This window comes from Lepeophtheirus salmonis, chromosome 12 (assembly GCF_016086655.4).
Source record: "Lepeophtheirus salmonis chromosome 12, UVic_Lsal_1.4, whole genome shotgun sequence".
NCBI lineage: Eukaryota > Metazoa > Arthropoda > Copepoda > Siphonostomatoida > Caligidae > Lepeophtheirus > Lepeophtheirus salmonis.
In genome coordinates this window covers 7,670,497-7,679,442 of record NC_052142.2, presented here as the reverse complement: position 1 = coordinate 7,679,442, position 8,946 = coordinate 7,670,497, and the positions used below count along the sequence as shown (strand labels likewise).

Here is an 8,946-nt window from a genome sequence, read left to right as displayed (position 1 = left end):
TCATTCTTGGGTAATTGTAGAATAGATGAGTGCAGATTTCCACTTCTCTGCTACAAGAACAACATTTTCTTCCATTTTCTTTTTCCATAGGTTTTTTTTTGACAAATATTGATAATGAAGCCTATCCGTACGGAAACGTTTTTCTTTCGAACTTGTGAAAAGGTTACGAAATATTCTTATCAAGCTCCAAAGGATTTCGTATACGGGCAGACAACCTAGACGAAGGAACCAATTATCGACCATTCTAATTAGAGACTCCCCCCTGAGATCACTATTCAATTATTTTTGTAGTTTTGCTGGAAGTATGTTCTTAAAAGCAACGTAAAAAGTAATCAAACTCCCATCAACCTGGTTGTTTATGTTAATATGCACTCAGTTCGCCATACAGCCAAAAGAAATTCCATCCTTACCACTAAATTTGATAAATTTCTGGCGTTTGGTTTTGTTCTCATCAAGATTCATTTTAAATCACAGAACCTCTTCATTTTGAAATGAAGAATTGTTGAGGTTATAAGATTATAAAAAAATGTTCTTAAAAGTTCATTTGGTGTCTGTTGGTACCTTCCAAACTTATACACGTATAGTTACAAATTCTCGATAGATGTGGTAACCCACCTTGACAAGACATGCAAAAGACTGCTAAATTCCCTTAAGTTGTTAACTTTGGTCAAATGATATAAGGATTTATTCAATAATCCAACTCATTGATATCATTAAAAAATAGAGTTACTATAAAATGCTATTATTATAAATGATATTAAAAGAAATACGGGAACTCTGAGAGAAGTAAAAAAAAAAATCATTGTATTTTTATAAATTATAAAACAATATTTTGATTTAAAACAATATTTTCATCTTGGAAATAAACATTATGAAAAATCTTTGATTTGTTTAGCGCATTTCCATCTTTTCTAATTTTTTTTTGTTAGACATTATGTCTCACAATAATTTTTTCGTGCGAAGACAAATATATTTTTCTGGGATCTAATGAATAAGTGTGAGGCAGTAATTATCAATTTCTTGTAATGTTTCTAAAGCATCTCTTGGTAATCCTTCGAATATGGTTGACATTTATATTTGTGAGGACTTCTGTTAATAACTTTTCAGAAATGTTAATGCTGCCAAGTAAACCATAGTGCTGTCTAAATATTTTTTCATACAGAAAAAGAAGTCGATACATCAAGCTTGACATTATAATAAGCCTTCTTTTCGGTGTTTTACTATAATAACTTTTGAAAGAAATTAAAAATGTGTCTGGGCTTGGATCTTCTTGATTGTGGAATAATGTCCCTTTGCAAATTACGCTTTTTCTTTTTTTTTGCAATTCATATACATAATAACCTGAAATGTATGAAATCTAACCACTAAATCCTCTTAAGAGAAATGTTTTAACATTTACTCGACATTGCTGCAGTTTAATTCAAAACATGCCTCTGTGATTTCTTTTTTATCGCTTATTACAATTTTTTTTATCTGGTGTTGATTTTCAATAAAATTGATCACAGTTAAGAAATAGTTTTTTCTTTAGAAATGCATTTCCCCCTTAAATTTTGAATTATTTCCCCTTCCAGGATGGCAAATAATTTTTCTAAAAAAATATCATTTTATCATGAAAAAGTATGATTTGCATACTAAATATTTGAAGAAGAACATATTTAATCTAGGTCCAAAATTTTTTATATGTTATGGGTAGTTAAACTTCAATTATATTGTTATAATAAAAAATTATAGAAAATATGATTATCATTTGTCATACATAAATTTTCTTATAGTTCACAAGATATATGTTTTTAAAATCTTAACCTAACATGCCAATTATTTAATTAATAATATGACTAATGTTATAATTGAATCTAATGGTCTGAAACTCATTCCTAACTTATGAATAATTATCAGTAAAAAGCAAAAATAATGATTAATTAAAACTAGACTACAGTATAACATCACAAAAAGTAGACTAAAATATATTCTATTTTTATTTTGATTATAAAATATAAAACTAATTATTCCAGATATTTCCAAAGTTATAAATAAAATATGTTCCGACTTCATAATGCATATTTAAGTAATAATCTGACTTTAGCAAGTCAGTAAATTAATATTCTTTATAACTAAAGCAATATAACATGACATATTCACTAATCATCTTCATCTGTAATATATAGGGACGGCCCGGGGGTGCTGGGGAGAAGTGTGAGAATTGACACTGGGAACCTTCAAATTTTCCATTTGGCAGTATTCAAAACTTATATTAGTGTTGCACGTCGTAGCTTTATTATACGACCTCTCACCAAAAAGTTATGGAAAGTCAAGAAAGTATTCTTACCTTTTCGTTGTCTAAATGAATTGAGTTGTATGGTTCTTCATTACTATGTAATCTTATATTATAATTTAGGTGCTCGTGTGGATATAAAAAGGAAGGACCAATGGGAAAACAGAATTCCAAGAGTGCACCATTTAGGCCAGAAGGAGTCCAAAGCTTTAACTTCTTTTTACTGAATTCATATGAGTTTATCTGATATTCTGTCCATAGAAGGAAGTTATTTTTTATCCTTAGAGTTCAAAGGTCCTTTTTCCACCAGACAGGAAAACCACAATAGTATCAGGATTTCCATAGGGATTAAGTGTTAAATAATCCTAATCCCCAATCGTATATGGAGGCCTCAATTTTGCATTTTGATATGTTTGGTCTTATTTTACTTCAATAGAAGTCATCACAAATACGATCTATTTTTCGACAGAAGCCTTCGTTATATTGAAGTAATCTCAGCAGATGTGTTACCTTTATCATTATAATTTTATTGCAAACTTTGACTTTGCCAAGGATAATCAGCTGGCAGGATGATTAGAAATTCTTCAGATTTTCTAACATTGAAATGACTTGTGGCTCATTTCTTTCAATAGTATCCTGTCCTCCTGAGACGTAAAGGAGATAATTGGAAAACCTTAATATGTGGAGAACTAGTTCTGAATACTTCCACTTCGGACGTAAGGGCCTCCGTTGTGCTGAGATTCACTCTTAAGCCTAAGTCATCTTTAAACTTATCTAGTGTTTAGAAAGTTTTAGTTATAGACTGGGTAATCTCTCTGGAGAGCCCTCAAGGATCAGTATGAGGTCATCTGCATACCAAAATGATTTGTAAGTTTTGTTTAAATATGTGAAACCTATATTCTGGTCATTAATCATTAATTCCATGTATAAGCTATTGACTATCTGTAAGAATAAGGAAGGTGATAATCAATCTCCTTTTCGACACCCTCTGGTATTATATAATCAGGAGGACTAAGCTCCAATCTCTATTTTGGAGGGAAGTAGACGAATGAAAGTGGCAATCATATGGACAAATTGGGCAGGAAATGCATCCCTGACAACTACTCCTCTCGAAGGATGAAAACTTTTATATTGAGCTTTGGACATGAATTATTTGTGAGTCTTTGGCAATAAATTAGGCAGGGCATTGTCCAACCGAGTATCAACTAGAGCTAATAGGTCACGGAGATGTAATGCATTCAAGTATTGGAATATCTTCTTTGCACAAGGCGGGTTGGCTATGGAGTTAACGTTATAGGACATTATGCCCGGCATTTTTTTTTAAAATGTAAATATACCACTAACACTAATATGAATATATCAAAGTCTAATTAATCTATTGGGATTTTTTTAAAGTCTCTCAGCCTTTCCTTTAATTGAGTTTGAGCTTGACTTTTTAGAAGAGGACATCGGTATGTCTAGAGAATTTGGAGTGTTAGCTCCCACAGGATCTGGAAGGGTTGATTTAAGCAAGAGTCGCCATAGGGCTCTCTGCTTGGTCTAAAGCCATATTATTTCTATCACAGATCTTTGTTTCCGAGAGATATCTGATCCGTTTTAGTTTTAAGGTTATACTATATTTTGTTGAGTCTCTTACTAATTCTTCTCTATTCGGATTAAAGGAAATATCCCTGCAAACTTGTGTATATATCTTAAATTCATCTAATAGTGGGGATGATGACCTGGAGCTTCCATTTCTAGGATCCTTTGTCTTCTTATTTGAATTCGTGTATATTTGGAGAGAAATTTGAGTTCTATCGCTTCCACTTTTGGCTGAGCCATTCACTGGTCAATAAGTTAAAACTTACATATTTTTGTTCTCTTTACCACCAATGAGGATTGAGTAAGGCAAATATATACAATGGACATTGTTTTTAATTGCTATGTTCGTAGCTAAGTTCTATAATGATTCTTAAATTGATTGAATTTATTGCTTAGAAAAGTCTAATTTCATATTTAAAAGCTATAGTCCCTCTGTTAATATGCACGAAAATGGGAACTGCAAGAGGCATCATGATCCTGATGCAAATAGGAAAATGAATAAACTGGCAAATGTATCTTGAATTTATTGTATGTGTCTAAAAAAAAAGATGTATGTGTCTAAATCCAAAAATTATTGTATCTAATATTGTAGAACGTAAATTTGCATTTCATTTATGTATTCAGGTTGAAATACTTTTTATAATTTACTAGATTTCTTTCTGTGAAGCCATTTAAAAAAGTAATATGCATATATGTTTTTTAAAACTGGAGTCTTGAATATATTATTATTATTGATTTATATAATGTTAATAAATTATTTTCTACATTAAATGTATTGTTTTATTGAAGTACTAATCTTGTTCTTAGAACATAATCTCTATGTTTATTAAATTACTTCACTTTGCTCCTTGGATTTTCTCCAAATCATACAAAATATCAAAGATTTATTGTCCAATGTTTCCCAGCAGTATAAATGAGGTTGTGTGATTTGAATCTCTATCCTTCATCCTTTTTTGTTATATACGAGTATTATGTAACCAGTAGCAGATTCCTATAACTAGGGTTGTAGGAATCGTGTTTTGTGCAAGCAAATACAACTTCAAATATCTGGTTTCTCTGTTTTCTTTCAGACAAAAACAAACCTTTATTCATAAATCATACTTCATGGCCGAAAGGGTAATTTCGAACATACTTATAAGGTATCTCAATTATGATCTTTTTAACATTACAACTTATCTGAAAATATACTATATATAGAAGCTTTCCTTCACCAAAATATAGCTCTACTTGGTAATATTTAATCAAAATAATATTATCTAGAAAATGTCTTAACGTTTGTTATAATTTATTGTATGATACAAATAGTATTAAATATAAATTGTCATAATATTAAACTTTGGAATGCAAGTATAGAGAAGCACAATTAAGATTATTTGATTATGCAAATAAAATATGTGAAGTATATATTAATTGGGAATAGTAGAAATGACAAAGAATTATCAAAATAGTCTAAATGATTTAGTATCAAAGGGTGTTAACGCAAATACAAAGTCATTTGGGTGCAATATATATCGAAGAAGTCAAAAGTGTAGGAGATCGTGAAACAAGGGCCAAGAAAGATTGTGTAGACAGTGGTTTCCAATTTCCTCATAAGAATGGGAAATTTTGCCAAGCAAAAAGCGTCGAATGCACAAGATGTGATAAGAGAGGCCAATATACAAGAGTAAAAGAAAACTCTATTTCGATCATCCACTCTATCCAAAATTTGAACTGAATAAATTACCCATCGATGCATTGAATGTCCAAGGAAAAATTACTTCAAAAATATAATAGCTACATATGACAGTGGTGCAATTTTATCTGTGGCTGGATCAAGAATTCACAGTAAATATCGACTCCAACCCAATTAAAAGAGTATCGTTTAGAATATATCTTTAACTTAAATTATTTATTTATTTGCACATGAAGGAAGAGGGATTGTTGTATATTATTAATATATAACTTCCCTATAAATAACTTTATAAATGTATATTATATTCTGTAAATTTATGCAAGACAAAATATATTGTTAGTTAGAGAACATCAACCCCATCATTACAGGAAGTGTACTCGTAACTTCTGAGTGACCACTGCCCATAAAGGATGAATAGATAACTTTGGTACGAAATCTAAAGAATAGAAATGAGGCAATAAAGTAACAAATTATTTTAAAATATTGTTAATAGTTACGGTCTGACAATTAAATGCGATCAACAATTTCCTACATTTCTTATTACTTAGTTTGGACCTCCTTTTCGTATTGATGATATTCATCATACTAAAGACTCTGTCAGCATCACAATTGACAATTGGAATATTTTTGTATACAAGGTTTTCACTTGTTCAGAGTTCCTTTAGTTTTGTATAGCCAGGATTCTTTTAACTTTGTCTTGAATGGATCTTCCTTCAAATCTTGAGTCAGGTTTTTTACTATGGTTAGGCAATCTTTTCTCAAGTACAGTTATAGCCAAAGGTATATGACGAAAAATTTCCTGCATAAATACGACTTCTTCTCTTAAGGAATCATTATTAATTACTTCTTGTGCTCTTCTGGTTGATGCCAAATCTTCATCAAAGCTGTTAAAATATTCTCTGAAGACGTCAAAGTGATGGTAGTAGTACTCCACTGCTTTTAAAGAAGCTCCCTATCTGTTTATAATTGGTGATGGAGGGACGGGAATTTCGTACGAAGCAGTTAATACTCTCTTTACAAAAGAACACAAAATCATTGGAACATCAAAAAAATGAAATATGTTATCATATTATGCGAACAAACACAATTGTGTATGTTTTTTGTTCTTTTATCAAATATTTGTTCTAGGTTTTGCAGTTTAAAATCAAATAATTAGTAACTATTGAGAGCAGACAATGTAAATATTAGATTCATAAAGGAATTACAAGTTTTATGTTTTTAAAATGATAATACGTCTGGTATTAACATTTTGTGTAATAATATTTTATCTTATGGCTGAGATAGTATCATATGACTATAGTTGATAATATTGTAGAGAAAAACGCGTGCGAGGAGGAGGGGGAAAAAAAAGACATATGGTATCATTGTTTAAAATACTGATGTGATTATCATCTGCCTGCTTTATTATGATTTTTGAGGGTATAACTAATGTATTTATTAGCAAAATGTTTAATGAAGATATACTACGTATAATTGACTTCGACGTTTTTTATCCGTTACAGTAGATTTGAAAACGTCACACTCCATGAAATTGTAATTCATTATGAACCTTATTCTCAGAATAATAGCTAATGAAACGACAAAAGTAGAGTATTTGAAATATATTTGAAGCTCAAAGTTTAAAAAAGAAGGCTTTAATTAAATATAATCTACATACTAAAAAATAAACCATTAAACATTTAAGTTAAATATACAAAATTAAACAATTAAAATCATATAACTATTAATAATAATAAATTATAGATACAGAATATTGAAATAATAGATTGATCCAAATAATATTTTCTTGTTCTGACATCGGAATTCAGTTAAATATGTCATAACTTTAGGTTGCAATACACAAGCGAGACGTGGAGTTTAATCAAAAAGATAATCACCCCTCTTCTTCATGTGGAAGTTGCTATATACAATTGTGCACAGGATAGATATATCTCTACCGATGAGATCTAACTAATTATTAATAATAAAGTAAATGTCAAAATCATAAAATTAGACAATAAACATACTAATAAAAAATTTTTATAAATAAATTCATCGTAAAGATTTAGAGCAAAAGCTAATTATGTAGTAATGTCCGGCGATATTACTCCCTATTAAGAGCATCAAAAAAAGATTTTTCCCCGTTATTTAGGTATGCTTATATAACAACATACTATTATCATGATGGATATACACAATTGTTAAATATTCGTAAATACTTTTTACTGATAACTTGATCATCATTTGGTGTGGATGACTCAAAACATTTTTATATGTATTTCTATATATGACATCAGTACCAACATCCTCCATTAATTTAATGATGGTTCCTCGGGAAGGGATATGTTTACCCTTGTATTTCTCCATAAATTTTTTGAACGTAGATGATTAGCAATGGATAAGGTTATATTACATGCAATAAGCATCGTTGTGAGATCAAAGTTAAAGTCTGACTTGATGTATTAATCGTCAAATTGATTTTATAGATGAATATCCATACTCTTGTTATGAGATGAGGATAATGAGTGGCGTGTAATTCTAGACAGGGGACTAAAGGCACATTTATATCGACAAATCCGACAAACCATCTGTTTCTCATCCGGTAAGTATTTTCCAAATTCCTGGGCCTCCATTTTCATAAATCCAGACAGAAGGCGACGTCATTTTGGGGATTTTATTCAGTTCTCTATCGACTATCACCATCTCATATTATATTAATATTGAATAATAAAGGCGGGAATGATAACGTTCATGATTGATAGAAGAAGATGTATATTATTTAATCAATGATGCCATAAGTAATTCTTCTTTTCTCCTCGCACGCTTTTCTATTCTTACCAAAATTATCACCCTTACATATGACATCCCAATTTCACAGTATTTTAATTTGTATTCAATAACAACTTTGAGGAAATATTGATGTCACAACGTCATTGTAAGTTTTTTAATAAGCAAGTAGTTAAAATTTACCTGGTCAAGTGTCCATTATTTTAGATAAAGATTTAAAAGAAATTAAATCTCAAATGTAATAAGTTATCTTTAAATAAAACCTTCAAATTAAAGAGCTCTCAAATGCCGTAAGTGGATAACTATATAAGAATTTATTCATTAATTAATATAAATTATAGTTCAAAAATGTATCAAATTTTTTGCGATCCTCTAAGTTTGTAACATACAAACGATGACGTCTCTTGTTTTTTTAGTTTTTACAGATTTTTATTTGTAATTACTGATTTAGGTGAAAAAAAATTGCCAGTAAAAAAAATTATTTCTGACTAATGGAATTTAATGAAATTTTGCCGTTTATAGACAAAATATTAAGGTTTACCGAATCCCGTAGCCGTGACCGGAAATGTCTAAAAATTCCCTACAACCAGTTTTTCTAAACACAAATTTTAAAAAGTCAATTTTGGACGTATACCAGCTATTGAAATTTATCTTT

The 8,946-nt window shown here is 30.0% G+C and overlaps 1 long non-coding RNA gene across 1 annotated transcript; it reads right to left on the bottom strand.

The window, feature by feature from the left end:
- Positions 1-5,726: 5,726 nt before the first annotated feature.
- LOC121127187 (uncharacterized) lies at positions 5,727-6,799 on the bottom strand. Its single transcript, XR_005867622.2, has 2 exons — positions 6,023-6,799; positions 5,727-5,961 (listed from the first exon to the last, which is right to left on the bottom strand). It is a non-coding gene; the product is annotated as an uncharacterized lncRNA (long non-coding RNA).
- Positions 6,800-8,946: the final 2,147 nt, after the last annotated feature.